At 34.8% G+C, this 25,653-nt stretch overlaps 1 protein-coding gene and 1 pseudogene across 6 annotated transcripts in view; one reads left to right on the top strand and one right to left on the bottom strand.

Moving 5' to 3' along the window:
* Window positions 1-25,653, top strand: part of ERBIN (erbb2 interacting protein) — a 171,382-nt gene that overhangs the window by 61,557 nt on the left and 84,172 nt on the right. For all 6 annotated transcript variants that reach the window (XM_056824851.1, XM_056824850.1, XM_056824848.1 and 3 more), the window contains exon 2: window positions 20,304-20,360. The gene's annotated coding sequence lies outside the window, so the exon portion shown is untranslated. The remainder of the gene's footprint in view (window positions 1-20,303; window positions 20,361-25,653) is intronic.
* LOC130458134 (proteasome subunit beta type-7-like) lies at window positions 1,537-24,944 on the bottom strand (annotated as a pseudogene).

The following is a 25,653-nucleotide window of genomic DNA, read 5'->3' as shown; positions in this document are numbered from 1 at the left end:
CTAGCATTATTCTTCTCAAGCAAAAGAGATAATTCCACATAGAAGATCATACAGGATAATTCCACAGTAGCAGATGGTGCATGTTTATGTGAAACACAGTAGTAGGAAAATTATTTTCCTGAATGTTATTGTATTTTATATAGTAAATTTGTATCTATAAGGGTAAGATGAACATACCAGTTTTTATCCTAGGGACTACATGAGTGGATCCACTTTAAAAGTTATTTTATAGATGATTGATTGCATCATAGAATATTGGAACTCTAAAAAGACTACCTTAGGGATCATTCAACCTAACATTCATCTAAAATGATTTTTAATAAACTTACTATTTAATATCAAGTTAAATTTTACAGTTATTCAGAATAACAGAATTCAGAATAATTTATATTGCATAATATATCATCATTCTTCAGTTATTCCCTTTCCTTCACAATTTACCCCTAATTATTCTTACTCTTTTCCTTTTACATGGTTGTAGTGTATATTCTTTCTGTTCTACTTTTTTTTTACTTTGTATTACTTCATAACATTCTCTCAAGACTTTTATATTCCTTATATTTGTGTCTTAATTGCATTATAGTATTAATTGAAAAATCATTAACCATTTAGCTGTTGTTAGATATTTAGATATTTAGGTTGGCTGTATTTGTGATTACAAACAATATTGTTTAGGGAGCCATTTAACTATCCTTGCCCCCCCCCCCCCCTTAATTCTTTAAAACTTTTCCCAGCATTGAAACTACTAGTAGGTTAAAAGATATGTTTATTTTTGGAACTTTACAGCATAATGTCAAATTTTAATATTTCTCAAATTCTGCTGCCTTGTATTTCCTTCATCATAGCATGTATAAGGATTTGTCCATAACTTTACGGACATTGAAATTCATTGCCTTTTTATTTCTTATATCAGTCATTTCTTTATAGTCATTCACTCCCTTATTACATTTTCTTGAAACAAAACATATAAACTTTCTGACAAAGCATTGTTTCTAAAAGGACCATATAACATTTTAGTCTCACATTATTTCTGTTACTATCTACAATAAGATGGGATGTGTATATTTCATTCTCTGCTCTCTGAAACAAATGAATATTAATGTTAATGGAATTCATTTGCCTCTTGGTATTTTTTATTTTATATGATTATGGTCATTTATATATGTTCTTTTTGTGTTTTTTCTTTGTTTCTTTTTGCTTTTTGTTATTTGCCAATGGTTCCATGTAATGCTTCATAGAAGTTTCTGTTAATTTCTTATAGAATAATAATCTTATTTTTATAAACTATAGTTTAACTATTTCTAATCATCAAACATCTATTTTGTTTTCTGTTAACCACAAATTACTTGAAATTACTTGAAATATTTTTTGATATTTAGGATCTTTCTGCTCTTAATAACTTATTTATTAATAATTAATAAATGCTAATGAATAATTCATAAATATATGCCCAATACTGGGACTATGGTGACAAAAGTTCCTTGGATAATTCCAAATTATTATTATTTTTTACATAATTTTCATTTGCTTGTAAGTGATGAGTTTGTCTTACACAAGGTGACCAAGGGCAACCCCAGACCTTCTAATTCAGTAGAATTGATGAGCAAACCACTTTTGGAAGTCCATTGTCTGTACCTTTTCATCTAGCCCTTTGAATTCCAGGGAAATAACTTTTTCAGTAAGAATAACAGTTGTTGACCCTTTTTCATACCTATATCTGCCAAACCTTTTTGTTGGGAATATTGAAGAGGAAGTCCCACTTGGCCTTCTTGATAACACACATCTATGTTGCTCCCAGATCCCAAGTCACTGAAGATCCTAGTTGAGGTGGCCTTCCCAACTAGCTTCTTGGCCTCTTCCTTTTCCATGTCTGATATGAATTTATCTTCAAATATAACTTTTGCTGACAAAGACCCAGAGAACCTATGGGAACATATAAAGCAATTCAGTTGATCATGAGGATAGTGTAGAGGCAAGGTCCATTAATATCTACTTCTAAAACTAAGGCTGAACCAATGTAACCTTGATCCTAAAAAGGTCTCTTTAAGCCTATGACAATTCTAGGTAGACATCCCATAATAAGGGAATGGAGTTCTAAGTTGAAAGAGATCAGCTGAGTTAATAATAGCAATAAATATTAGAGTTGAAATATGTGTTTTGAACAGTTCTTGTCAGGAACAACTTTATTCCTTCTCTTGCTCTTGTATCTATCCCAACTATGCCATCCTTGTATGACTCCAGCAGTAGTCATGCCTGTTTCTGAGCTGTTTGGAACTTTATATCCCATTTTAGCAAACTCGGCCTCACTGATGGCATTTCTACAGCAGTTATCAAGAAAGATGAAATTCGCAGCTTCACCACACCAGCAATTGATTAGTGTGACTATCTTTCTATAGTGTCTTTAACATTGATTTAGACATCTTTGTCAATTTGATGGGTATGCATAGTTCCACAAATCTTATAATTTGGTTACATATTTATATAGACAAGCACAAAAATATTGTCTCTAATAATTCATTCTATTTTTGTAGTTTAAAAACTAATTTTTCTTCTAGAATTGAGATAAATAACTTAATTTTCTCCCTTCTTCTTTAAATCTATTAGTGATCTAGAATTCACCTCATTTTTAGTTCAGGAAATTTTTAGGCCAGAGAAGGACTTTTACGAAGTGGAGAAGAGGCAGTTGTGTAGCTCAGTGGATTTAGAGCCAGGCCTAGTTCCTAAGTTCAAATCTGGCTTCAGACACTTCCTAGCTGTGTGACCCTGGGCAAGTCACTTAACCTCCATTGCCTAGCCCGTACCACGGTTCTGCCTTGGAGCCAATACACAGTATTGATTCTAAGACAGAAGGTAAAGCTCCCCCCCAAAAAAAAATAAATAATAAGAATAAGAATAAAAAAAGAAGTGGAGATAAGGAGGGAATCTATTTCATCTCCTAAAGGAGAGCTGGCACAAAGCCTCAGAGATGGGAATGTCAGGTTCAGAGAATAGTTAGCTGGTAATGCAGTTTGATTTGAACATATAAATGAGTAAAAGGGAGGAATATGAAAAGTCTTTAGTAGTTCAAGCAGTTTGTATTTTACTCTAGATAAGATTGAGAATGTAGTATTACACCTCTCCACTACAGGGAAATAAGAGACTAAGCAGAAACACCATTTAGAAGGTACTAGGACAGGAGAATCAGTTAAACATGAGAGCCCAAACAAGGGTAATATCATAGTAGTTCAGAGAAGGAAACAGATAATGAAATCTTGTATAGATATAATTGTCAAGAATGACGATTTTTTGCATAGTGAAAGTGAATGACTGAAGCATCTTGGTATTATAAACTAATCCAGAAATTAAGATGAATAGGAAGGGGAAGAAAATAATAGAGCTCTGTTTCTCAGAGATGCCAAATTTAAGATGCCAATGGGAAATCCAATTGGAGATGTCCATAGGGCATGTGACAGTGCAAAACTAGAGATTGAGGTTGAATATATAGATTTGGAAATTATCTGCCTAGAGGTAATTTGAACCTATGATATTAGATAATATCTTCAAGATAGAGGCAAAATGGCCTTGGAGACAGTTCTTTTCTGATGTTTTTATGCAGCCCTAACTTTTCTCAAACTGCCTGTTGGACATCTTGAACTGGATGTCTAGTATATATCCTACACTCAACATGTCCAAAATATACTTCAATGTTTCTTCCCTTCAAACTCTACTCATCCCACCCATCCCCACCCCACCCCTCCAACCCCTTGATTGTCAAGCTTTGTTGATTCTCCCTTCACAGTATCTATTATTACACCTTCCTCTGACACTGCCAGAACCCTCATTTTAGCTCCCCATCACCTTAACCTGAGTTATTGCAGCTGCCTTTTGGCCAATCTCTTCTGTTTCAAGTCTTCCCACTACCATCCACAGCTACTTATGCAATCTTCTTTTTTTTTTTTATTTTAAACATTATTTTATTTGGTCATTTCCAAACATTATTCACTGGAAACAAAGATCATTTTCTTTTCCTCCTCCCCACCTTTCCCTCTCCCATAGCCGACACACAATTCCACTGGTTCTATGGCTGGATCAAAGGGCAGATAGTCTTTTATCACCCTTTGGGCATAGTTCCAAATTGTCCTCAGAATGGCTGGATCAATTCACAACTCCTCCAGCAATGAATTAGTGTCCCCACTTTGCCACATCCCCTCCATCATTCATTACTTTCCATAGCTGTCATGTTAGCCAATCTGCTAGGTGTGAGGTGATACCTCAGAGTTGTTTTGATTTGTATCTCTCTGATTATAAGAGATGTAGAGCACTTTTTCATGTGCTTATTAATAGTTTTGATTTCTTTGGCTGAGAACTGCCTGTCCATGTCCCTTGCCCATTTATCAATTGGAGAATGACTTGATTTTTTGTACAATTGATTTAGTTCTTTGTAAATTTGAGTAATTAAACCTTTGTCAGAGGTTTTTATGAAGATTGTTTCCCAATTTGTTGCTACCCTTCTGATTTTGGTTACATTGGTTTTGTTTGTACAAAAACTTTTTAATTTGATGTATTCCAGATTATTTTGCATTTTGTAACTCTTTCTTAATTCTTGCTTGGTTTTGAAGTCTTTCCCTTCCCAAAGGTCTGACATGTATACTATTCTGTGTTCGCCTAATTTTCTTATAGTTTCCTTCTTTATGTTCAAGTCATTCACCCATTTTGAATTTATCTTGGTGTAGGGTGTGAGGTATTGATCTAAACCTAATCTTTCCCACACTGTCCTCCAATTTTCCCAGCAGTTTTTATGAAATAGTGGATTTTTGTCCCAAAAGCTGGAATCTTTGGGTTTGTCATATACTGTCTTGCTGAGGTCGCTTGCCTCCAGTCTATTCCACTGATCCTCCTCTCTGTCTCTTAGCCAGTATCAAATTGTTTTGATGACCGCTGCTTTATAATATAGTCTGAGATCTGGAATTGCAAGACCCCCTTCCTTTGTATTTTTTTTATTATTTCCCTGGATATCCTTGATCTTTTGTTCTTCCAAATGAATTTTGTTATGGTTTTTTCTAAATCAGTAAAAAAAATTTTTGGAAGTTCCATGGGTATGGCACTAAATAGATAGATGAGTTTGAGTAGGATGGTCATTTTTATTATATTGGCTCGTCCTACCCATGAGCAGTTATTGTTCTTCCAATTGTTCAAGTCTAGTTTTAGTTGTGTGGAAAATGTTTTGTAGTTGTGTTCATATAGTTCCTGTGTTTGTCTCGGGAGATAGATTCCTAAGTATTTTATTTTGTCTAAGGTAATTTTGAATGGGATTTCTCTTTCTAGTTCTTGCTGCTGAGCTGTGTTGGAATTATATAGAAATGCTGATGACTTATGTGGGTTTATTTTGTATCCTGCAACTTTGCTAAAGTTGTTGATTATTTTGATTGGCTTTTTGGTTGAATCTCTAGGATTCTTTAAGTAGACCATCATGTCATCTGCAAAGAGTGATAATTTGGTCTCCTCCTTGCCTGTTTTAATGCCTTCAATTTCTTTTTCTTCTCTAATTGCTACTGCTAGTGTTTCTAATACAATGTCAAATAATATAATGGGCATCCTTGTTTTCACTCCTGATCTTAATGGGAATGGATTTAGTTTATCCCCATTGCAGATGATATTAGTTGATGGTTTTAGATATATACTGTTTATTATTTTTAGGAACGACCCTTCTATTCTTATGCTTTCTAGTGTTTTTAGTAGGAATGGGTGTTGTATTTTATCAAAGGCTTTTTCTGCATCTGTTGAGATAATCATGTGGTTCTTGTTGGTTTGCTTGTTAATGTGGTCAATTATGTGGATAGTTTTCCTAATATTGAACCAGCCCTGCATCCCTGGTATAAATCCTACTTGATCATGGTGGATGACCCTTCTGATCACTTGCTGGAGTCTTTTTGCTAGTATCCTATTTAAGATTTTTGCATCTATATTCATTAGGGAGATTGGTCTATAATTTTCTTTCTCTGTTTTTGGCCTGCCTGGCTTTGGAATTAGTACCATGTTTGTGTCATAAAAGGAATTTGGTAGAACTCCCTCTTTGCTTATTATGTCAAATAGTTTGTATAGTATTGGAGTTAGCTGTTCTTTGAATGTTTGATAGAATTCACTGGTGAATCCGTCAGGCCCTGGGGATTTTTTCTTAGGAAGTTCTTTGATGGCCTGTTGGATTTCTTTTTCTGATATGGGATTATTTAAGAAATCTATTTCTTCTTCTGTTAGTCTAGGCAATTTATATTTTTGTAAATGTTCATCCATATCACCTAGGTTGGTATATTTATTGCCATATAGTTGGGCAAAGTAGTTTTTAATGATTGCCTTAATTTCCTCTTCATTGGAGGTGAGATCCCCCTTTTCATCCTTGATGCTGTTAATTTGCCTGTCTTCTTTCCTTTTTTTTATTAGATTGACCAGTACTTTGTCTATTTTGTCTGTTTTTTCAAAGTACCAGCTTCTAGTCTTATTTATTAGCTCAATAGTTCTGTCACTTTCAATTTTATTAATTTCTCCCTTAATTTTTAGGATCTCTAGTTTGGTTTTCTTCTGGGGGTTTTTAATTTGTTCGTTCTCAAGTTTTTTGATTTGCATTTCCAATTCCTTGATCTCTGTCCTCCCTAATTTGTTAATATATGCACTCAGGGATATGGATTTTCCTCTAACTACTGCCTTGACTGCATCCCATAAGGTTTGAAAGGATGTCTCACCGTTGTCATTTTCTTCAAAGAAATTATTAATTGTTTCTATGATTTCTTCTCTAACTATCCGATTTTGGAATATCATATTATTTAATTTATAATTTATTTTTGATTTGGCTCTCCATGTACCCTTGCTGATCAATATTTTTATTGCCTTGTGATCTGAAAAGGCTGTATTTATTATTTCTGCTTTTCTGCATTTGAGTGCCATGTTTCTGTGACCTAGTGTATGATCTATTTTTGTGAATGTGCCATGTGGTGCTTAAAAGAAGGTGTATTTCTTTTTGTCCCTATTTATTTTTCTCCATATGTCTATTAACTCTAATTTTTCTAAGATTTCATTCACCTCTTTTACCTCTTTCTTGTTTATTTTTTGGTTTGATTTATCTAAATTTGATAATGGTTGGTTCAAGTCTCCCACTAACTTATGCAATCTTCTTAAAGGACAAGACTGACTATGTCTCCTCCACTCCTTCTGCCCCCTCCACAGTCTGCTAATAGTGTCCTCCTTGCTGTTCCTTGCCCAAAGCATCTTCAGACTCCATCATGCCTTTCTAATAGCTGACCCTTATGCCTTAAGAACTCTCTCATCTATAAATGAGATACAGTACTAGGTGATCCTAGCATATTACCCTACATGATTACTTAATAAATATTTAGTATTTCTGTGACCACTCATGTCACCATCCATATTGCTTAATTCTATTGAATTAATCTTTCTTTTTTCCTTGGTATTGGTTCCAAGGCAGAAGAGTGGTAAGGGCTAGGCAATGGGGATTAAGTGACTTGTCCAGGGTCACGCAACTAGGAAGAGTCTGAAGTCAGATTTGAACCCAGGACCTCCCGTCTCTAAGCCTCAATCTCAATCCATTGAGCTACCCAGCTGTTCTCCAATCTCTTTTCTTAAAATAGCTATCCTTCCTTCTACTTTTTACCTTTTCCTTCCTGGTTAATTCTCATCTCTAACTCCTGGCTTCCCTGGTTCCTTTCAAATCTTGGCTTAAGTCCCACCTACTGCAAAAAGCCTTTTCTGGTTCCACTAGTACCTCTCTTTTATTTACCTGATTAGATCTGTCTTACTAGTTTTCATGCTCTCCTCATGATAATTTAAGCTACTTAAGGGTAGGGAATCTCTAGGATTTTGTACAATGCTTGATACATATTAGCACTTTATTGACTGTTGACTAATATGCTTTGTTTGGGGGTAAGAAAAACCTGATTTTGGAAAAAGTGAGTGGGAGAACCAGGTAAAGGACACTAGTTGTTTGTTTTGAGGGTTTGTCCAGTATTGAACTTGATGTTGGGTGAACACAGGCTGAAGCCACGTTGGTGGGCCTCTGTTCCTTTGGGAGGAAAGCCACGCAATCTCTGTGTGGTATCCACAAAGAAAGTGGTTTTTCTATAAAATGAAGGAAGGGCAGGTGGACCAGGGTCCCTATCACTATGATTTCCCAAGCTCCTCTGAAAAATCTGCCCTGGAAAGGTCTCTTCAGTTCCAACTAAGTTGGGCTACTCTCTGCACTCCAGTCTGCCTAAATTATGTTCTAGCCAAATAATCTAGCTAACTGGTCCACTTTATATGGGAACAGAGTTCAGTTTGTCAAATTAGATAGCTAGAGGCCAGAAGGCTGGAGCCAAGGTGGTCTGGCTCCAGTTAGGAGAGATCGAGCAGGTCCTTGCAGCACACTCACACACACTGTGAACTGGGCCACAGGAATGGGATCCTAGGAGGCTTCTTGACTTTTCAGGAACCTCAGCTTTGCCCAGTAGCTTGATACTAAGATGGCCATGGGAAGTAAGGTCCTATGCTCCAGTGTCCAGAAGTAAACGACCCCCTTGGAACCTGAGTGTCCCCTCTTATGCCTCCCTCCCATTCTAGAATGATAGCCCATAAGGTTCCAGAGGTGTGGCTAACTGCTCTTACAGTTTTTCCAAAGCCCTTGCATACTCAAACTCTGCAAATTTCCTATTTCCTCTATTCTATTCTAACAATTTATTAAGTGAGCTCTTACACAGAATCTCAAGGAGAAATATGAGAGGGAAGTGGTTGACAGTTTTGATACCTACTGGGGAATCAGGTAGGATGATAAAAGGCTGTTTGGATGAACAAGAATTTCTTTGAGAGAACAGATTTCACCAGAGTTCACTTGGAGCCTTGATTGTAGTTGATTGTGAATTTGACAATTTGAAGTGAATTTGACAGTGATGGGGGGAGAGATGGCTTGAGAAGCTTGCTGAGTCCAACGGGAAAGTTTTTGTTTGTTTCTTTGTTTGTTTTATCTTGGATATGGCAGATTTTAGGTCTTAAGGCTGAGGATAAGAAAAATTAAAGGAAAGGGAATGTTTAAAGGGAGTTGGCTCCTGGAAAGATAGAAAATCTGCATTAACATTTCAGGGATTGTTGCTGGCCTTTTCCCAGAAGCACAAAGACCAGAAAATGGAGCAATAGAGAGAGAGGTACTTTGAGGTATCAGTTAGGGAAGAAGAATCTAAGTTTGGATGACTCATTTAAAGTTCCTCCAGGAGAGGATGTGGCAAAGTTGGGACACTAATTCATTGCTGGTGGAGTTGTGAATTGATCCAACCATTCTGGAGGGCAATTAGGAACTATGCCCAAAGGGCGATAAAATACTGTCTGCCCTTTGATCCAGCCATAGCACTGCTGAGCTTGTACCCCAAAGATATAATAAGGAAAAAGACTTGTACAAGAATATTCATAGCTGTACTCTTTGTGGTGGCCAAAGATTGGAAAGTGAGGGGATGCCCTTCAATTGGGGAATGGCTGAACAAATTGTGGTATATGTTGGTGATGGAATACTATTGTGCTAAAAGGAATAATAAAGTGGAGGAATTCCATGGAGACTGGAACAACCTCCAGGAAGTGATGCAGAGCGAAAGGAGCAGAACCAGGAAAACATTGTACACAGAGACTGATACATTGTGGTACAATCAAAGGTAATGGACTTCTCCATTAGTGTCAGTGCAATGTCCCTGAACAATCTGCAGGGATCTAAAAAACACTATCCACAAGCAGAGGATAAACTGTGGGAGTAAAAACACTGAAGAAAAGCAACTGCTTGACTACAGGGGTGGAAGGGATATGACTGAGGAGAGACTCTAAATGAACACTCTAATGCAAATACCAACAACATGGAAATGGGTTTGAATCAAGAACACATGTGATACCCAATGGAATCACATGTGAGCTATGGGAGAGGTGGTGGGAGGGGGGAGGGAAGAAAAGAAAATGATCTTTGTTTCCAATGAATAGTGTTTGGAAATGACCAAATAAAAATTAAAAAAATAAAATAAAATAAAAAAATAAAGTTCCTCCAGGGGAAAGGTTGTTCATCTCCCCCCCCCCCCCCCCACATCTCTAGAACCTTGACCTTGAAATGTACTAACTAGATGGCCTTTGAAGGCAGAAATAAATAATTTTTGTCCTGAGACCTAAGGTACAAAGAACTATATACACCTCTCTCGCCTTGATACATCTTCCCTGTATTTTGTACATCTTGATGTCTCTACTTAAAACTGTCTACAAGTTGTGCATCATCACTTTCCAAAGACACATTTTTACCTCATTCTATGTGCCATTTCAATCAACAAGTATGTATTAAGTGCACACTGTGTACCAGATACTTTTCCCATGGGAGGGTATAACAAAAAAAGTACTTGAATAAAGCATAAAGATTGCAATGAAGAAATTAAAAGATAATTTTGTGAAGGAGGGAACTTGTTGATTAGGAAAAGCTTCATATAGAAGGTAGTGCTTAAGCTGATTTTTGAAATATATGTCATGTGAAGAGGTGGCATAGAGAAGTAAGGCATTCAATGTTTGGGAGTCAGTAGACTGAGGGGAATGAGGCATGAGAATAGAGGGGTTGTGTGAGACATGGCTGCAATATTCTAGTGAAAGTGAAACTATTGGGCAGTATTTTCTACTCATTTGCATTGGAAGCCTAGAAAAGTAAGAAAAATCAGAGGCAGGTTGCCCCACATATTGTGTTGTGGGTCCTCTTTGGATATCAAAAATATAAGGAGTATCACTTGACTTCAGACAGAGGATGATGATGACTTTGATCATGATTGTGATGGTATTTATTTTGCAAAGTGCTTTATGAATATTGTCTTCTTTTATCCTCACAACACTAGGTACCACTATTACTCTTATTTTGCAGATGGGGGAACTGAGGCAGATAGGAGTTAAATGACTTTCTCTGAGTCACACAACTAGTGTCAGAGGCAGATTTTGAACTCCGATTTTCCTTGATACTTCCACTACTTTATCTACTGTGTCACCTACCTGCCTGTATACCTGTAATTATGATGAAAGAAATAATTTGAGAATAAATAGCTTTAAATGGCTAAATATTTCTTAATGAGACATTTTTGGTAATACCTATAGGCTATCAGGCTTAGAAATGTGTAGGAAGCTCTTGATACTTTGAATTATTTTAAATAAAAACAGATAAGGAAAAATAAGTAAAAATCAAGTTGTTGCTATTACTTTTTCCCTTATCTATTTAAAATAATACTTTTTTTTAATCTAGAAGATTGTATCTAGGAAGCAATATATTTAATATTCAAAATAGTATTGACCCATGTCAGACAACAATCAGATCTTGTAATAATTTTAAACATAGTAAATGTCTATAACAAAAGAGAACTTGTTTTTAATGTACTCTTAGATTATGAAAAATACTAGTTTCTGAAATAGTTTTCTGGGGAAATATGCGCCAAAATACATATAGCATACTTTACATTTAATTTCACTGTTATTTTTGTGGAATTTTTATTAATACCTCTGGGATAATAGATTTTGACATTAGAAAGGATAATAGAGAAGATAATTGACAACCCTATTATTAAATATAAAGTATCCATGTACTAGATTATCTAGTACAATCTTTTATTTATAGTTGAGAGGACTGAGACTTGAGAGGCTAAATAATTTGCCCAATAATTTGTCATCAGAATACTGGAATACTAAAATAAATCCTGGCTCCGTTTTTGTGTTATTTCCACTATGTGACATTTCTAGAAATAAAGTTCCTGCTTCATGAAACAAAATATTCAGTAACCAATTTCTCTGGAAATTAGCAAGACAAATGTAAATATAGGCACTTAAAATTCTGAAGAGTCTACTTGTGAATATGTTGTACCTACTACTTGACTGCTTTGTTTTTCCTTTCTCTTGTACCCTACTTTTTCATACCCTACCTTCTGAAAACTAAATAAAAAGGTGAGCTGTTCTTGGTTGCACAGGTCCACCTGGTGGCTAGTTAGGGTAATGAAATATTTGACAGTATATTTCTTAACTCTTCTTGTATCATCAGTCTCTTTTTTTGTATGTGTAACTATCCTTATATTCTCAGCTCTTTTCTTCTTTGTTAATTCAGAACAATCTATATCCTTGTCATTTGCCCCTTTTGAAGCAGTCATGGTTAATAAGTAATAACTTACCATAATTTATCATCATGAGGTGCTTTCCCTGCATTACTATCTCCTATTTCATTTATCCTCAAAACAAATTAAGGAAATTTGTCCTTGTAGGCCTGTTAATAGATTGGCACAAAGTTACAGTAATTATGTGGCAGGGTCAGGATTTGAACTCGTGTTTTTTGACTCATATACCATAATATTATTCACTAAAAATTACCTCCAAGGTAAAGGTGGCACAGTGGACAGAACATTGTGCTTGGAGTTAAGAAGACTTAAAAAAAAAATAAATTAAAAATTTGTAAACAATTACAAGTAATAAATTTCCACATATTTTCCAAAGATATATGATCCAAATTTTCTCCCTCCCTCCTCCTGGAGCTGGTAAATATTTTAATCTGGGTTATACATGTATTATCACACAATATATTTTCATAATGTTCATTTTTATAAGTGAGTAGTTTTATAAAACCCAAACCCCACAACATATACCCAAATAAACTTAAATGAAAAATTGTAAGCTTTCATCTGCATTCTGATTCCAACAGTTGTTTCCCTGGAGGTGGATAGCATTCTTTGTAATAAGTCCCTCAGAATTTTCATTGTATTGCTGAGAGTAGCTAAGTCTTATTACATTTGATTATTCTACAATATTGCTGTTTGCATGTATGGTGTTTTCCTGGTTCTTCTTCACTCTGTATCAATTCATGTAGGTCTTTCCAATTCTTTCTGAAATCATCCTATTCATCATTACTTAAAGTGTTATAGAATTTCATCACCACCATATACCACAATTTGTTCATCCATTCCCTAATTAATAGGTTTCCCTTTAGTTTCCAGTTCTTTACCATCACAATATGAGCAGTTATAAATATTTTTATTTAAGTAGGTTTCTCCTCCCCACCTTCAACCTCCTTTTTACCTCTTAGGCATATAGACCTTAGTAGGGATATTACTGCCCTTTGGGAATAATGCCAAATTGCCCTCCAGAATGGTCAGATCAATTCACAACCCACACCAGCAATACATTAATGTCCCAATTTACACCAGCAATACATTAGTGTCCCAATTTTGCCACATCCCTTCCTATATTCATCATTTTCCTTTACTGTCATAATGGCCAATCTGATATGTGTGAGGTGGTACCTCAGAATTGTTTTAATTTACATTTCTATAATTAAGAGGGATTTAGAACATTTGATTATTGATTGCTTTTATTTCTTTATCAGAAAATTGCCTGTTCATATCCTTTGACCATTTATCAATTGGGGAATGACTCTTATTCTTATAAATTTGACTCAGTTCTTTTTATATTTGAGAAATGTGACTTATCAGAGAAATTTGTTTTGCTCCATCTCTCCCCAATTTGTTGTTTTCTTTCTAATCTTGGTTGCATTGGTTTTGTTTGTACAAACTCTTTTTAATTTAATATAATCATTTTGCTTCTTGTAATGTTCTCTATCTCTTGTTTGGTTATAAATTCTTCTCTTCTCCATAAATCTGACAGGTAAATTAATCTTATATCCCCCTAATTTACTGACCTTATCTTGCCATAGGATTTGAGATATTGATCTATAGACATTCTATTATACTGTTCTAATTTTTTGAAGCCATTTTGGTCAAATAATGAGTTCTTCCCCCCCCCCCCCCCAGGGTTTATTAAATATTAGATTGCTGAGATCATTTACCCCAAATCTATTTCATTGATTAACCCTTCTATTAGTTAGTACTAGATTGTTTTGATGATTACTACTTTATATAAGATCTGGCATGTTCAAAGTCGTAATAAAAAAGGGTTGTACAAAAATATTCATAACTGTACTCTTTGTGGTGGCAAAAAATTGGAAAATGGGGGGGTGGGGAATGGCTGAACAAATTATGGTATATGATGGTGATGGAATACTATTGTGCTGTAAGGAATGATGAACTGGAGGATTTCTATAAATTGGAAGAACCTCCACTAACTGCAGAGTAAAGTGAGTAAAACAAAGAGTACATTGTATACAGAAAGTGAAACATTGTGGAACGATTGAAAGTAATGAATTTTGCTACTTATGATAAAGAATGCTATCCACATCAAGAGAAAGAACTGTGAGAGTAGAAATGCAGAAGAAAAACATGACTTCTCATGTGTTTATAGGTACATGATTTGGGGTTTTGGCTTCAAAAGATTGCTCTATTGCAAAAATGAATAATATGGAAATAGGCATCAAGTTAAAACATTTGTAAAACACAGTGGATTTCGTTGTTGGCTCTGGGAGGGTGGGGAGGGAAAAGGGAAGGGAAAGAAAATGTATCATGTAAATATTGAAAAATGTTTTAAAAAAAAAAATTTGGCATCCCCAGGCCACTTTCCTTCACATTTTTTTTCATTAATTCCCTTGATATTCTTGACCTTTTTTTCTTCTAGATGAAAACACATGTCACTTGAATGAGCTGGGAATCATCTCTTTCATCACTAGGTCTCATCATCTTTCTACCTCTGTTTACTGTATTTCATTACTTCTTCCCTTTCCCCTAATCTTTAATTGTTATGGAATTACGAAGTTTTCTTTTTCTATAGCCAAGCCAACCCAGTAAACTATGAAGTTTGCTTTTTCTTGGTACCTCTAGGATCACCTGGCCTTTCTATCTGCCTTGAAGCTTACTTTCTATGTCTTTTTCCTCAATTAAGGAAGAACTTATGAACTGCTTCAGTTTTCTGTTTGTATTCTGAGCTCTTAACATAGTACTTAGCACAAAATAAAGATTTAATAAATTTGCCTTTCTATTCATTTCATTTATTCATTAATTTTGGGAACGCAAGTTAGTAACTCCCGAGTCTGAATTCAGTGCTTGAAAGTTGGAAGTGTTATATATATACACATCACCACAGTTGTTTTCCTTTTTAAAGTTCCTGATTCTCTTTGTCTTATGTCTGTATACGGTATACTGCATACATATATTGTGGAATGATCAAATGTGATAGATTTAGCTACTATGAGCAATAAAATGATCCAGAACAATTCTGAGGGTCTTATGAAAAAGATTGCTCAGCACCTCCAGAGAAAGAACTGTTGGAGTAGGAATACAGATGAAAGCATGCAATTTTTTACTTCATTTGGTTATGTTTTGGGGTTTTTGTTACATAAATTAATAATATGGAAATTTTTGTGTTTTGTGTGATAATATATGTATCTCCCATAAAAATTTCTTTTAATCCCCATGGTTTCTTTTTCCAACTTATAATTAAAAAAAAATTCCACATTTCATATCATCCACATTTGTTAGAGAACATGATCAAAAGAAATTATTTGCTATTTAAGTAAGATTATTCATGATAGAAAATTTTTTTTGTAATCAGATTAATAGAACCTTGAAGCTTTTAGTAAAATTTGGAAATACCTTGACTATATCTTAGACTTATGACGATGAAATTTAGAATTCCTGACTTAAGAAGGAAATATACCATCTAAGTTACATAAAGATTAAAGTCTGTTCACCTTTTTGCTAGCAGTTATTCAGTATTCCATTGACTTTATGATGCTCTGGGTATTAGTCAACAAGCAGTTCTTAAATTTCTGTTTTATGCAATGTACTATTCTGTGTTCTAGAGATAAAAAGGGAAAACATGAAATAGTGTACTCATGGAGCTTATATTCTATTTAAGGACAAGTGTACATATTTAACTACTGAGTAAATATATGTAGAATAAATTAAAAATACAAACAAGTTAGTGAGAGTGAACAATAGCAGTTTGGGAGTAAACAAGAAGGCCATCCAGCAGGGCCCCATGATTCTTCCACCCACCCCCCTCACCCCCCAAACTGACAAGCAGTTCCACTGAGTTATACATGTATCATTGTTCAAAATCGATTTCCATGTTATTCAAATTTTAGTAGAGCGATCTTTTAACATCAAAACCCCTATCACATCCCCATCGAGCTACATGATCGATCATATGCTTTTCTTCTACATTTCTGTTCCCACAGTTCTTTCTCTGGATGTGGTTAGATAATATCTTTCTCATTAGTTCCTCTAGATTGTCCTGGATCATTGCATTGCTGCTATTAGAAAAGTTTATTACATCAGATTGTGCCATAATGTATCAGTCTCTATGAAGGAGGTTAGGGATTCTATGAGATGAAGGTGAGGAGTGACAGTGCAAAGATGTAAAGATGAAAGGTGATGTGTTGTCTATTTACAGAATAATGAGGCCAGTTTCATTGAACCATACATAACATAATCACTTTAGCTGAGATTTGAAGAAGCCAAAGAAGCCAGGAGATGAATGAGAATGGAGAATATAGGAGGCATGAGGAATAGCCACTGAAAATGTACATCATGTGGAGATGTCTTATGTTTAAGTAATTTCTGGGAAGCTCCTGTCACTGGGTTGCACAATTCATTGATAGGAAAAATACAGTGTAAGAAAGCTGGAAAAGTAGGAGGGGGCCAGGTTTATTATGGAGTATCTGGACTTTGGATTCTGGTGAAGATTCAGTTTCCTACTTTGGAGACTTGGGCTGAAGAGGGATGCTTGCTTTGGTGTGAGAGACTGCCCTTTGCGGCTCAGCCTCTTTGGTGCTGGTTTTTGATTGTTGGAACACCTGACTGGAGACACTCTCGTGGACTGGTGTAATATTTAAATAATATTTCTACCCATATATATATAATAAAATTTATTAGAAGGGTAGACAACATTCCTAGCCTGCCAGTTGCTTCCTCATTCCTTACCCCCTCCCTTGCCTGCTCTGTTCCCTTCTCCCTTCTCCATTCTCCCAAAATCTCTAGATTCTCTCAAAACCCTGACTTTTATTGACTCACTGATCGTATGCAGTTGCAAACCTGGCATCTGTGGTGTGTCAGGAATGTTTGATAGACAGGTAAAGTTACTCGGGAGGGGGAGAGGATGAAACTTCCTTGACACAATGGTAAGATTTTAATTTGCATTTGGGGTCTGGAGGCACTAGAATTAGGACTTGGGGTATTTTTAGCTAGGTGATATTTTTTTCCTCCTTCCTATATTTCCCACTTTTATATCTCTACCCTGCTGTAATAAAGCTATTAAAGCTACTAACATACTCATAGTTTAATTTTTAGTTTTTATAAATGGTGACCACAACATTTCTTTTTTTTAAACCATTATTATTTTTGTCAAACCAAATTTTTAACTATTACATTTGCTGATTTAAAGTGTATGAGGTAAAATTTCAGAGTTGTTTTGATTTGACATTTCTTTTTTTTAGTGATTTGGAGCATTCTTCTATGTCATTGTGAATACTCTGTAGTTCTTTTGAGAATTGTTTGTTCTTTTCCTTTGACCAGTCTCCTTGGGGAATATATATATCTTGGATAGCAAACCTTTATCAGAGAAATTTGGAACAGGTTATTAGTAAAAAAGCTTTTTTCTTTTTTTTTTCTTTTGAAATTGCTTCCTTCTATCTCTTGTTTAGTTAAGAGTACATTTCCTACCCACAATATAAGAGTATATGAACTGTTCCTCTTCTAGGTTTTTTAGTGTCTTGAGACCTACCAAAACAAAAAGGTCTCTTTTGCCTTTCCTTTTTGGTTCTTTCCATGCCCCCACCCACTCAATACATTTTCCTATAGATTCATCACTTTCTGAGGCTACAGAGATCTCCCTTGGTTTGATCCACCATATCACACTCTTCTCTCTACCTCTTTGTTCCCTCTTATTTTGGAACACACACACACACACACACACACACACACACACACAGCAATTTACTTATAGGAAGGGTGTCACCAGATTCTATTCATAATACCCCTTGTCCACCTATGTCAGATTTCCATTTTTATCTTTTTATGCTTGTGTACATTTAGATATCATTCTGTTGGCCATTGATGTCCTTGGCTGCTGCATTTATTTACTCTTCCTGAACTCCTGTATTTTTGGAGTGTTTGAGAGGAAAATAATCCCTTCAATTCTGATTTTTACCTCTAAAATGTGTATTTATTATTGAAGTCCATGTATGGTTAAGCTCAGATTTGTAAAGGTCACCCCGTGCTGTATTGTGTGCTCCATTGCTCTTGGGAACATGTTATTCCATTACCTCCTCCATTTTCTAGTGGGTGCAGAATTGTCCTGTGTTATTTGAATTTCCTTTCCTTTGTATCTGAAGGTCTTTCTTCTGATAGCTTATAGAACTTATTGTTTCTGAACTGAATTTTAAAAATTCAATAATTATGTGTCTTGCATTTTGTAGTCTTAGGATTTTTTTCCCCTTTCAGGCAATTTGAATTTTTTCAACTGGTATTTCATTTTCTATCTTCAGAAGTTCTTGAGAATTACTTTGTTTTGTTTTGCACATAGCAGATGCTTAATAAATGGCTGAATTCATAGAGTACATAGTAAAATAAAGAGTATTAGGAGAAATAACTGAATTTATAAGGAGACAATATGGCAATGAGATGTGAGTTATTCAAGGTGTAGGTACACTTTTTACATGATAACACAGTTTGGACCCATAATCCTACCTGTTGGATTATAAACTCAAGGTTATATAAACAAATACACACATTATCTTCTGTAAGTACTTAGTTATAATTAGTTTTTTTATAACAATTACTGGCTTTTGCTATAATAATTATCTTGTCACTATTGATGAATGTTGATCATTCAGGCCCCTGGGCATTACCCTCCTTTCATGCTTTCAGCCATCTTAATGAAATCTTATACATTACAAAGGACTATGACTTTATGGAAAATTCATGAATACACCGCATGCATCATATGCTCAAAGTAAAAATTGTGTCATGTAAATCTAACAAACTAATACTTAGCCCCAGTTAATTCTAGATTATAGTTTAAAAATCAGGTTATGTAAACTTGGCTCTAGTTAACAAGACCTGGTTCTCTATCCACTGAGTCACTTAGCTGCCCCAGAGAAGCCAAAAGCTTCCATCATTTGGGATATGAAGGACAGCCAGTGAAAATACATGGAGTTCGGAAGTGGAACGTCTTGGAATATAAGTAAGCCAATGCCAGTGGATCACAAAAGTTGGTACAGTATAAGAAAACTAGGAAAGAGCCAGGTTAAAGGGGACTTTAAAAACCAAACAAAGGGTTTTATATTTTTATATTTGATCCTGGATGAAATTGGAATCTATCAGTTTAATTGAAGGAGAAGTTAAATGTGATATGAACAGACACATTTTATTCATGAAGATGACTTTCTTAGTTTAGTAGTGGAGGGACTAGAGTGGGGAAAGATTTGGGACAAGGAGACTAGTTCAATAGTTTAGGAGTGCAGTGATGAGGGCCTGCCCCAAAGTGATAGCTATGTTTGAGGAAATGAGATAGCATAAAATGAGTTTTGAGTTGTATAAATAGGTCTCTGAATCATCTGCATAGAGATGCTAATTGAATCTATGGAAACTGAGGAGATAAACCACAAGGAAGGGTTCAGATTAGAGCCTTAGAAGACAACTTTGTATGACTGAGAAGGAGCAGTCAGTAAGATAGGAAGTAAATCAGGAGAAATCATTATCACAAAAATGTACAAGAGTGTATGAAAGAGAACAGGGTGATCAAAGGCAGCAGAGAAGTCATGAAGGAAGAATGTGAATTGGAAACTAAGAATTGTTTGATTATGTATTTCTCTTAGGGATTTGGAGCATTTTTTCCTAAGGCTGTTCATTGCTTGATTTCTTCATTCAATAACTGTCATATCCATTGACGATTTATCTATTAGGGACTGGTTGTCATTCTTGTATTTGAATCAATTCCTTTTACATGATTAAAATTTTTCGTTTTTCTTCTATTTATCCTTTCTTTGCTGGATCATGAACTTTTCACTTATCCATAGTTATAAAGGGCACATCCTTGCTTCTTCTTAATGTCTGTATGATGTGATCTTTTATATTCAAGTTTTATGTCCATTTGGAGCTTATATGTCATGTGAATGGTCTATCTAATTTTTTATGGTTTTTCCAGTAGTTTTTGTAGAATAATAAATTCTTGTCTTGGTAGCTAAGATCTTTTGAGCATATTGAACTAAATGCCACTGTATTTATCATGTACCTAATATGTTCCACTGGTAACGTCTCTAGTTTTTAACCATTACCAAATAGTTTTGATGATTATTGCTTTGTAGTATTGTTTCAGATTTGGTACTACCAAGCTAAATTTCTTTTCTTTATTTTTTTTAGAATGTTGGCTTTTAGAGCTCTGGGAAGTAACATCAGGGAGATAACCGGGATCCAGTGGTGAGTAATTAAATTTCATTTGATTGAAACATGACAGCTAATTATAATGAATTTATAAATTTTCAGAGACATGGTATAATAACAGCCAGTACAGTAAACAATTTTCATGAATCTATTGATCATCAAACTTCAAGTAACTTAGCTATTTCAGTTCTTCCACTGATGAAGATCAGTGACTTAATTTTTACTTCTTCTCCTAATAATGTTTTTGTATAATATTTTCCCCATTAAAGATTCTGAGTGTTCCAAATAGGTGAATGTTTACAAGTTGGAATATGCTTTTTTTTACATAAAAATATATATATAGTAGAATGAAGCCTTTATTGTAGAAGTGAACTTTAGAAAGTATAATTTGTTTTTAATTATTTGTTATTAATTATTTGGAGTACTTACCCCAAAAATATTTCCTGAAGGAAAACTAAAATTCCATAATATTCACCATTAGGCATAAGCAGATAAGCCTATTTAAGTACAACTGATTGGAAATGTTTTAAAATACACAGTTCTTTTTTTCTTTGCCTCCCTTCCCCGCAAAATTCCTGAATTCCAGTCTCCTGAATTGTCGGTATTTTAGGTTTCTTATTCCCATGGTTGGAATAGGACATAAAAGGAGTCAGTGGTTTAGTAATTAAGGTGGAACTCTAATTTTAAAACTGTGAAGAACCTTCTACCAGTCATATAATTTTAATAGTGGCTATAACCCAAAAGATTACAGAATGTTAAGTAATATCAAGTCTGTTCTAGTTCTAAGTCTGTTCAGAGTTTTAAAGATAACCTGAAATAATTTGCCCAGGTTCTAACAACTATTTAGTGACTGAGCTGACTGTAGAATGCATCCTAATCATGTGTTTCCATGACCCTAGGCACACACAGTTTATAGATTGATAGGGAGTTTCCATGTATTCATATGTTTCTTTTTAATATATTATTTTAGTTCTTCCATTTGCTAGCTATATGTGATTTTCCTTAAGTCATTCTATTTGATTCTTTTTTGTGTTCATCTGTAAAATGAGTGTAGTATTGATTTTCCTTCTTACCTTATAAGATTGTTATTGGTAAAGGGTTTTTGTAAAACTGTTTTGTTCTAGGGATGCAAGTTATTTTAAAAGTGAACCATTGGGAATGAGTGGCACAGTAGATATAAGCCAGTCCTAAAGTGAGGAAGTTCTGAGTTCAGAGCCAGGCTCAGACATTTACTAACTCTTTGTGACCTTGGGCATGCCACTTAACCTTGTTTGCCTCAATGTCTTCCTCAGAAAAATTAGTTAGAGGGGGCAACTATAGCTAGCTCAGTGGATTGAAAGGCAGAGAGATGGGACGTCCTGGGTTCAAATTTGACCTCAGATATTTTCTAGCTGTGTGTGACCCTAGGCAAGTCATTGAACCCCCATTGCCTAGCACTTATTGCTTTTGTGTCTTGGTACCAATAGATACTATTGAATCTAAAGTAGAAGGTAAGGGTTTAAAAAAAAATTGGATAGAGAAGGAAATTACAATCCACTCCAGGATCTTTGCTAGGAACACCCCAAATGGGGTCATGAAGAGTCAGATCTGATTGAAAGAACAACTGAACAACAAAGTGAACATTAAGGGGAAATGCTGTGTCTCTAATGAGGTTCTCAATGGTAGCTAATCTACAGGTATTCATTTGATAGTATGCCTTTGTATGAAATGAGTTAAAAGCAGACTCCTCCTAACTTTTGTTTGGTGAACAGAAGTAGAACAAACACAAATTAGAATTAAGACTGTGAAATTCTAAGAATTCTTAAGTACAACTTCAAGTAAAATTGCTTAAGTAAGTTATTGCTGTTAATATCTGACTGGAATGAATAATGAGTGACTTTTTCTTTAATGAGAAATTAGATGATCATATTTTATTTTCTTCACAAAGAGATAGGAAACTAAAGAAAATGTATGACATTTTCCTTAGGTTAGGCATCTGATAAACTGCTCCAGTTAGAACATGGTTTTTTTTTAGAAAGGGAATCCAATGTGCAATTCCATAGATCTCCAGTTTGACTCACCCTTTATGTTGCTCTTCCTAGCTCTTTGCTGCCACCAGGGGGAAGTAAAAATCAGATTTTCCTTAAAAGAAATATTCATTTTTACTGTTTTTGTTGTTGTTTTTTCTTTCTGGTAGCAGCATATTTCGGTGTTTAGGTACATAATGAATCTTTACTAAATTCTGAAAGTATCTTGGTACAAAGCATACTTTAAGCTATTTTTACTCCAGTACTACAAGGGGACCAAATTGAATGAAACAAGGTATGTGAAACTGCTTTGAAAATTGTATAATGCTCAATAATAAGAGCTGATAACATTTAATTTCAATGTTGAAGCACCCCTGGCACATGTCTATTACAGATAATATAATAATATCCCTGTTTTACAGATGAGGGAATTGAGACTCACAGAGGTTAAATGCCTTATTAACAATCTGACAACTAGTAAGTGTCAAAGTTAGGATTTGAGTCTAGTACTGACCTCAAATCTTAACTACATATGCTTATAAAAGTAAGGTATAATATTTCTTAGATATGGAAAACTTTTTTTTACCTTTATAATATCCTTTTGTGCAATTTTTTAAAAATATGAAAATATAGTTTTTTAAAATAAAGAAGTTTTAACCTGACCCATTTAAGCATACTGTTGATGAAAATGAATAAAAGAAGACTTTCACAAACATTATGACCATTTCCTAAGAAAGTTGAATTAACATAAATCAGTTTACATAATGAAGAAACCAAAAGCCAGATATTGGGATTGGAAAAAGAAGTTGGACCTGTTCAACTTTTGCAGAGAGTGACTACGTGCAAAAGTTGGCACAGTTGGGGCAAATAGTCATATTTTAGGGTACATAAGGGAGAGGAAGATACTAAGCATCTGTTGGAAATCACTTATTTATTATTATCTTGCTGCTATAAGGGGATCAAAAAAAAGCAATTAGTTTGAACTCATGCTCCTGCTTTCCTATCTCTGTGAAATGTTTAAGATAATAATCTACACATGCTATAAGGGCATTTTTGTTAAAGATAAAAGGGGAGAAACTCTCAAGCTTTTATTGGTAATATTTCGTTGGAAAATGCATTTTTATTATTTGCACTTAAAGGAATAGTTGTGTGACTAAAAGAAAGAGTTAAGAATTTTATTTAATGGGAGGGGAGGTGTCATCTTGGATGTTGCTGTACTCTTGATTTCCACTCCTATAGTATTAGATACTTACAGGACATGTCCATCTGGATGTCATGTAGGAATACTAAAATGTTTAAAACAGAAATACACTAACTTCCAAACCTTTTTTTTCCTTCTAGACTTTATTTCTTGTTTGCCACCTTAGAATCATCTTTGACACTTTTCTCCCATCTCTTCAATTTTTAATCAGTTGCTTACATTTCTATATTTTTCTTATCTATCTCTTCTCTTCAGTCATATAGTACAAGAGTATGAAATGGACTTACCTCCTCAGAGCTGCTTTCCTTCTTTAATGCCCACTTGCCACCTAGCTCTCAATTGTGACTCTACCATATAAAGTGGCTTTCTCTGGTAAATTTGTCCCAGTGGCCACAAGCTTGTTTAAATATTGAAGAAACCAAGATTTATCTACTGAATCGTGAACCATCACAAGTTGTCTTGACCTTTGTCTTGACACTGGACCTCACTGATCCTTGAAGAAGGAGTAAGGTTGATGGTTTAACTCTGCCTTACTTAAATCCAATTTATGCACAAGTCAAAAGATGTCACCAATGATGTCGTTTTGGTCCTCTTACTACAAAGGACAACCAACTCTTATGTTTTTATGTTCTTATGTTTTCCCTAAATTATTGTAATAATTTCCATCTCCTTATAGTGTGTCACTCCTTCTTCCCCTTAAAAAACAAAAACCACAATCCCTTTACCTTCTGTCTTAGAATCAATACTAAGTATATGTTCCATGGTAGAAGAGTAAAGTGACTTGTTGAGGATAACACAGCTAGGGAATGTCTGAAGTCAAATTTGAACCCAGAGCCTTCTATGTTAGAATCAATACTTTATTGGTTCCAAGCCTGAAGAGTGATAAAGGCTAAATAATGGGGGATAAGTGACTTGGTTAGGGTCACACAGCTAGGAAGTATCTGAAACCAGACTTAAACCCAGGACCTTCCATCTCTAGGCCTGGTTTTCAATCCACTGAGCCACCTAGCTTCTCCCTTTTATTTTAATTTTTGTTCATTAACAAGCATTGATTTTTTTTTTACTTCCCACTTTCCACATTAATAACAAAACACTTGCGTATATGCATATATTTTAAAATACATAGCTAAATATATTCTCACAATTGTTTTATTTTTTACGTATGTCATTTTTTACTGTCTGTCGATTTATACAAATTTGTAAAAAAAATTAATATCTATCTGTATCCATGACTTTTTTTAGTATTGGGTATTTAAAATTAGTACTAGGAAAGAAACTCTCCATAATACCGTAGGCTTGTAGGCTTAGAGAGTTGACTCGGAACACTGTGGGTGTGTAATTAGGTAGGCACATGATGATAGGTAGCAGGTTACAGAGGCAGGATTTTGAGCCGAGATCTTCCAAACTCTCCATAAGGCCTGTCCTTCATACAATAAATCTTAATTATACCTGTAATAATGCCCAGTTAAAACTTCGTTCTTCAAGTCACCGTGATAAAAGGGGAATGTTTATAGAATATTATATCATACTGATAATTGCTGTTAAAAATGGGAAAAGTGCTTGAGTTGTCTTTAAGACTTAAGAAATATAAATTTGATCAGAAAAATCATTTGCATTCTATATTGTTGGGTTTGTTGGTTTCATTTATTGATAATGGTTTTTTAGTTCCAAGTAATATTTTGTATTCCAATTTACCTCTTTCCAAATACCTATGTTTTCATCACTAACATAGATTGTAACTGTTCCAGGCATTGGCCTTTGATAGTTGCTGTAGCACTTGAGTTCTTACCCTGGGGTTTTGCAGACCTTCAAGGGATCCACAAATAGATTTTAGGGTGTCTGTGTACATATACATTTTAATTTAAAAAATTTAAATAACTTGATTTAACTGGTTCCTTTATAGTGCTATTTATTTTGTCTTATTTAAAGACATTGGGCAAGGGGGATCTACAGGCTTTACCAGACTGATCCACAACACACAAATGTTAAGAACCTTACCTGGAAAGAAATGCTTTTTGACTTCATTTGACTTGATATGGCAAACCTCTTCTGTAGCCAGATGAAAGGAAAGCCTCATTTGGGACCCAGTCATCTTTTCTTAATTTATTAGTGCTTATTCTCT

This window comes from Monodelphis domestica, chromosome 3 (genome assembly GCF_027887165.1).
Source record: "Monodelphis domestica isolate mMonDom1 chromosome 3, mMonDom1.pri, whole genome shotgun sequence".
Lineage (NCBI taxonomy): Eukaryota > Metazoa > Chordata > Mammalia > Didelphimorphia > Didelphidae > Monodelphis > Monodelphis domestica.
This window is presented reverse-complemented; position numbering and strand designations above follow the sequence as displayed.